Below are 6,930 nucleotides of genomic sequence, written 5' to 3' on the forward strand. Positions count from 1 at the left end.
GAAGTGAAGAAACAAGAATGTATTAACTGCACAGAAAGAGCACATGTTTGTGACACGGAATGACTAGAGATACGTGGCAATGGTAAGCATGTTCTGTAATAATGTGTTGTATTAACCAGTAGGTATGGTGCCCAACATAAAGGGAGCAGTATGTGAACTCCTACCACAGAAAGTAGTTCTCGTATTGATGTGGCGTGCTTGCACAGTGCAACTGTCTGGCCAATGGGCAAGGTATAACTGCAAAAATAATTATGACAATGCAGTGAGAAGTTTTGTGGTTTGCTTCTATTGTTGATGGTCTACTCTTCTAATTTTTATGATTTGATGGTTCATCCTCAGATTTGACAGATTAACAGTTGGCCAACTGTCACAACTGCCAAATCTAATGATAAAATGTAAAATTACAGAAATTACAAGACAGGAACATTAACAACTGAAGCAAACCACACAGCAGCTTACAGTATAAGAGTCCAAAAACTTACCACATTACAACACAATACAATACAATACAGAGTGACATCGACCAGCAACACGGTATTAAGGTGGCAGTCTAGCTGAAATTGATACATCACAATAAATACACCATTAAATTACTATAGCAGCAATCTGTATTTCATTCAACAATGAGAAATAATTGTGTATTAAATAAATGTACACAATAAACACTCAACTTTAGTATGATGAGAAGATGTGCCACTGATATAAAAGTTCTGAACATGAGTCTAACCTAACTCAGTGAATGATTGCTAACTTATTTAACAGTTTTTCAGACTGGACTACTGTTGCTGACAGTTTCTAGTTCAGACTCTTAACATATACATGCTGCAACACTCAGCAATGATAGCAGGAACTACAACGGCTGCTTAATTATGACAGCTGTTCAGATTCTGTGGCAACTGACTGAATTACACTGCATGCCCGTCCAAATCTGCGGCTGGTAGAAGTATCTTCATCTGCAAACTATTTGGTGAATAAAGGAAGTAGTTCCTGGTATTAGCAATCTCTATGGCGGCAGACACAACTATTGATAGATAAACCAAACTATTTGTAAGTTGTTTGGCAAAAGCATAATAAGATTTCTGTTATGTGCACCATCTATGTGGTAACTGATTGTAGCTATGTGACACCATGCCAAAGACTTTCCTTGCATGTGTTTCCCTCTTTGTACTGTATGTGATGGCTTACACAGCGCATTGCACTGAGGAAAATTATTTATATACACACATCAAAAAAAGTTTTTCATCATCCTGATTCCCAGACCTTCTGAAGACAGACGTTGACTGTGGATACTGTATCACACACACAGTCCCTTTGACTGTTCAGAGATGTTACTAAACCTGCTCAAAGATGTAAACAGCCAAGCATGAGCAGCGCCTATTAGACGTAGGGGGCCTGACAGCTGATCAGTTCCAGTCATTTCACCAGGGAAGGAGTACACGGCTTGTGTTGTCAGTAGTCTAACCATGCCTAGACGGTCAATACCGCAGTTCAATCAGATCCACATTGTTACTTTGTGCTAGGAAGGGCTCTCAACAAAGGAAGTGTCCCAGCGTCTCCGAGTGAACCAAAGTGATGTTGTTCAGACATGGAGGAGATACAGAGAGACAGGAACTATCAATGACATGCCTTGCTCAGGCCGCCCAAGGGTTACTACAGCGGTGGATGACCGCTACCTACATATTATGGCCCGGAGGAACCCTGACAGCAACACCACCATGTTGAATAATGCTTTTTATGCAGCCACAGGACATCGTGTTATGACTCAAACTATGCGTAATAGGCTGCATGATGTGCAACTTAACTACCGACATCCATGGCGAGGTCCACCTTTGCAACCACGACACCATGCAGCGTGGTACAAATGGGCCCAACAACATGCCGAATGGACTGCTCAGGACTGGCATCACATTCTCTTCACCGATGAGTGTTGCATATACCTTCAACCAGACTGTCGTCGCAGATGTGTTTGGAGGCAACTTGGCCAGGCTGAAGGCCTTAGACACACTGTCCAGAGAGTGCAGAAAGGTTGGGGTTAGAAAGGTGGAGGTTCCCTGCTGTTTTGGGGTGGCATTATGTGGGACTGATGTACCCCACTAGTGGTCATGGAAGGTGGCGTAACGGCTGTACGATATGTGAATGCCATCCTCCGACCGATACTGCAACCATATCAGCAGCATATTGGCGAGGCATTCATCTTCATGGATAACAATTCGTGCCCCCATTGTGCACATCTTGTGAATGACTTCCTTCAGGATAACGAAATCGCTTGACTAGAGTGGCCAGCATATTCTCCAGACATGAACCCTATTGAACATGCCTGGGATAGATTGAGAAGGGCTGTTTATGGACAACGTGACTCACCAAACACTCTAAGAGATGTACGCCGAATCGCCGTTGAGGAGTGGGACAATCTGGACCAACAGTGCCTTGATGAACTTGTGGATAGTATGCCACGACAAATACAGGCATGCATCAATGCAAGAGGACGTGCTACTGGGTATTAGAGGTACCAATGTTACTGCAATCTGGATCACCATCTCTGAAGGTCACACTGTACGGTGGTACAACATGCAATGTGTGGTTTTCATGAGCAATAAAAAGGGCAGAAATGATCTTTATGTTGATCTCTATTCCAATTTTCTTTATAGGCTTCGGAACTCTCAGAACCGAGGTGATGCATAACTTTTTTTGGTGTGTGTGTAACTTTCATGGAGAACTATTTATTACTCTCCTGGTTACAAACTTTAGTACTGAACTGTCAAAAAAAATTAATCAACAGACTGTAAAGATAACACACTAATTGCCAACAGGCCCAATTAAAGGACACTTATGCACAAGCTTTCAGCCACAGCCTTTGTTGGAAAAGAGAAGCATACATCATTCATTTACAGGTGCAAGAACACATCACACTCATGACCACCAACTCTGGCAGCTTCTGCTAGGAACTGCAGCAGCTGTCTGGAGGGGCACAGAAAGGGAAGGGGAAAGGGAAAAGATAGCAGTGTACAGGTGGAGGAAGAGGGGCACACTGTGTGGTGGAGTGTGCAGAGATTAGAATGCGAACAGATGCAGTACCAGTAGGTTGTGGGGAATTGCGGAGGTGGGGAAAAATGGAGCGAAAAAGAAGAGGATCTGGGAAAGATGGGCAGGTGCACTGGTAGACGGTGGCAAACAAATAAGGTAGGAGATGAGAACGGGGAGGAGGTGATAGGACAGAGGGAGAGGAAACAGTTGGGAGGAGGGTGTGGGGACAGTATGTTACCATAGGTTGAGGCCGGGATAATTACAGAAGTGGAGAATGTGTTGTAAGGATAAATTCCATCAGTGCAGTTCAGAAAAGCTGGTGGTGGAGGGGAGGATCCAGATGGATAGGGCAGTGAAGCTATGTTCAGCTGCATGTTGTGCCACAGGGTGGCCTACTTTGCTCTTGGCCACAGTTTGGTGGTGGATGTTCATCATAGTGGACAGTTGGTTGATAGACATACCAACATAAAAAGCTGTGCAGTGATTGCAGCACAGCTGGTAAATGACATGGCTGCTCTCACAGGTGGTCTGTTCACTGATGGGATAGGATAACCTGTGACAGGACTGGAACAGGAAATGCTGGTTTGGTGGATTGGGCAGGTGTTGTACCTGGGTCTTCCACAGGGGCATGATCCTTGTGCCAAGGGGTTGGTTTGGGAGTGGCGTAGGGAAGGACTAGGATGTTGTGGAGGTTGGGTGTGTGACAAACACCACTTTAGGAGGGGTGGGAAGAATCTTGGGTAGGATGTTCCTCATTTCAGGCCATCATGATAGGTCATCAAAACCCTGGAAAAGGATTTGCTCTTCTTCAAGCTTATATTCTCAATAATTCATCAGTAAATCACTCAGAGGTTTGGCAACAGCAGAGAAATTTGAGGTAAATTTCTTGAAGTATCCTCTTAAAGCTACGAAACTGTGTATTGTTGCAACAGATTTCAGTTCTGGAAAGTTTTGAACAGCTATTATCTTTGCCTAAGAAGGTCAGATTTGTACACTGTGTAACACATCCAAGAACCTTGGCAGTTCTCTTTGAGAACTGGCATTTTGCAAAATTAATGTCCAATCTGTATTCTGCTGCAGTTTCTAACACTAAGCTAGGTCGTTGAAGTGCTTCATCACACTTTGTTGGTTCTGTAATATCATCCATGCAAATAAATACTGGTTCGATGTTCTCTTGAGCCAGTGTCCAAAAAATAGTGTTTATAAAATGCTGGAACACTGCAGGTGAATTTGATAAGACAAATGGAACTTTCCTGAGCTGAAACTGTCCTGAATGTGTCACAAAAGCAGTTTCTTCTTCTGCAGTATCAACATAAAAAAATTATTGAAGTCCAGTGTGGAAAACACACAGGTACCTTGTAGTTTATCTAAAAGATCTTCTGTGAGGAGGATGGGTAACAATATATCACTATGGTCTTATTTAATTTCCTGTAATCTCTACAGACAAGATAATATCCATTTTTCTTTTTTACAACTGGAACCTGGCTAGCATATTAATATGAACTTTGTTCTATTATTCCTTGATCAAGCCACTTCTGGACTTTGTTGGCAACAATTTCTTTCTCTCCTGGTGACAATCTTCTGGGCTTAATATGAATCAGCAGTTGTTCTGTCACAGTAATCTTCATTCTGGCATCAGTGGGCAATCACTTTGTTGGGGTGTAATCAGTCACTAAATCTCCAGTGTGTTCCATTGTTTCATCATTAACAGAGCTTTCAGTATCTAATTTTGGTTTGTCTGCTACATGGATACACATAAGATGAACTTCCCCTTCTGTTTTCCAAATAGTAATTCCGCCCTAGTTTATTATAACTTTAGTCTGATCTAGAAGATCATTCCCAACTATCATTTCTAAATTCATATTGTCCCTAGAAACCACACAAATATCTGTTTCAATTTTCACATCATTGGTCTCAACAGTGCCTGTAAAATACTCTTGTGGAGAGATGAAGTTTTCCCCAAATCATGTCAAGAATACATCTGTTTTTGGCAAACTTGGAGCATCCACAATCTCATAAACATCTTGTCGTAATAAATTAAGTTGGCTGCCACAGTCAATCATTGCCTTCACCCTTCAGTTACTAATTCGTACTTTTTTAGATTGTTAAGACTCTCCTTAACAGTGATTGCATTCAAAGTCGCCTTTTGATTGTTATTCTCCTTCCTGCATTCAGATGAGATATGGCCAAACTCGTTGCAATTGAAGCAGTTCTTTCCCTTGTTCTTGTGGTTGCAAAGTTTTTGTTTGGATCCCAAGCTGCATTTTTAGTATTTCCCTTACTTGAGTCTTCGACACGTTTCGAAAAGGAGCTTAAATTTTCATTGCTGTAACTTTTGTTATGAAACAATGGCAATAACTTGATGGTTGAAACAATGGCAATAACTTGATGGCTGTTTTGTAATGTGTCACACTTCCAGCACCGTAAAATAGAAGTTTTGTGCCTGAGATGTCTTTTGTCCCATCAATCACATATACCGAGTCGTTATCAACATCAGCACAGCTGTCAGTTGCCTTCATTACGAGAAAATATTCTTGAAGAGAGACATCCCATTTCTTCTTTCGTTGAAATAGGAGTTGGTTGATCTCCGCAACACTTTTTTTCACATGGAATTCTCTCTGCAAAGCTTTCTTCACTGCATCCCATGATGTAAGACTCCTCTCACCCTGAATAAAAAGCTTAGCCAAAGCTTCAAGCGATTTTCATGATCCACTTTAAAACTGGATATCTGTTACTGCAGCGAAATGACTTAAGAACACTCTGAACTTCATGAATTGCCTCAGAAAATTTCATTTATCTTGTGAATGTTGCAAGAATCACATTTCGCTTTTATCACCTGTTTCTAAATCGGAATCTTTTTCTGTCTTCCTTTTAAGTAAGCTTGATCTTTTATCACTATCCATTTGGATTGCATCTTCTTCTTCATTGGCATCATCACTGTTCTCTTCACATTCTATGTCATCATTAATTTTCACCGCAAGTTTGTCAGCATTGGATAAATAACAACAAATCTTGGTAGTAATTTCATTTTGCATCCCACTATCTATAAACGGTATATTGCAGATTGCTCCTGACTTCACTTCTGGAAATGATGCTTCAATGAATGAAATCTTAGCTTGACATTCAACAGATAACAATTGGAAAGTAACACCAGTAAATTCTCTCAACCATTTCCGATTTCTTCTGTCATCTGGAATTGTTCCAGAAATTAATTTCTGTAGTGGTTTAATCGTTTAAACTGGTGCAGATGTTATCTTTTTGCTTATTTTTACGATTTCACCTAATGTTGCCATTTCTGGATTTTTTTCTTCCTTTCTTTTTTCATCAGCTATTTCTCCTTTGATCCTTGACTTGTAATGATCCAAAGAAATGTCAGCACTACAAACTTTACTGTAGCATCCTAAAGACGATAATAAATAAGTCAAAAAATATGTGCATTAAGTAGGAAACTGATAAGCTTTGGTATCTGCTGAAAACAGCTGCTTTCGCCTAAAAAAGTATTTGTGGGCATCAAGAGCTACATGGCATGTTTGATACTGTCAGTGGGCTATCCAGCAAGACAATAATATTGTGAGGAAAACATTGTTTACTGATAAAGCCACATTCACAAATCATGGGGGGAAAAAAAAAGAACAAGCAGTATTCTGTTTCACCAACCAAGTTATGGAAGCCATGAACAAAAAAATGTCTCAAGTACGTATTTTTTGTGACCTCTCAAAAGCCTTTGATTGTGTAAACCATCTAATCCTTTTTTAAAAAGCAGAATACTATGGTTTGGGTGGTACCGTTGGTTCGTGGCTCCAATCATACCTAAAGGACCGAAAGCAGACTGTAATGCTGAATGGCTCATCCAGAGAACCTGCCTCAACTGAGTGGGGCTTCCCAAGTTGTGATGTGCCACAAGGC

Source organism: Schistocerca cancellata, chromosome 4, assembly GCF_023864275.1.
Source record: "Schistocerca cancellata isolate TAMUIC-IGC-003103 chromosome 4, iqSchCanc2.1, whole genome shotgun sequence".
In the NCBI taxonomy this organism is placed as follows: Eukaryota; Metazoa; Arthropoda; class Insecta; order Orthoptera; family Acrididae; genus Schistocerca; species Schistocerca cancellata.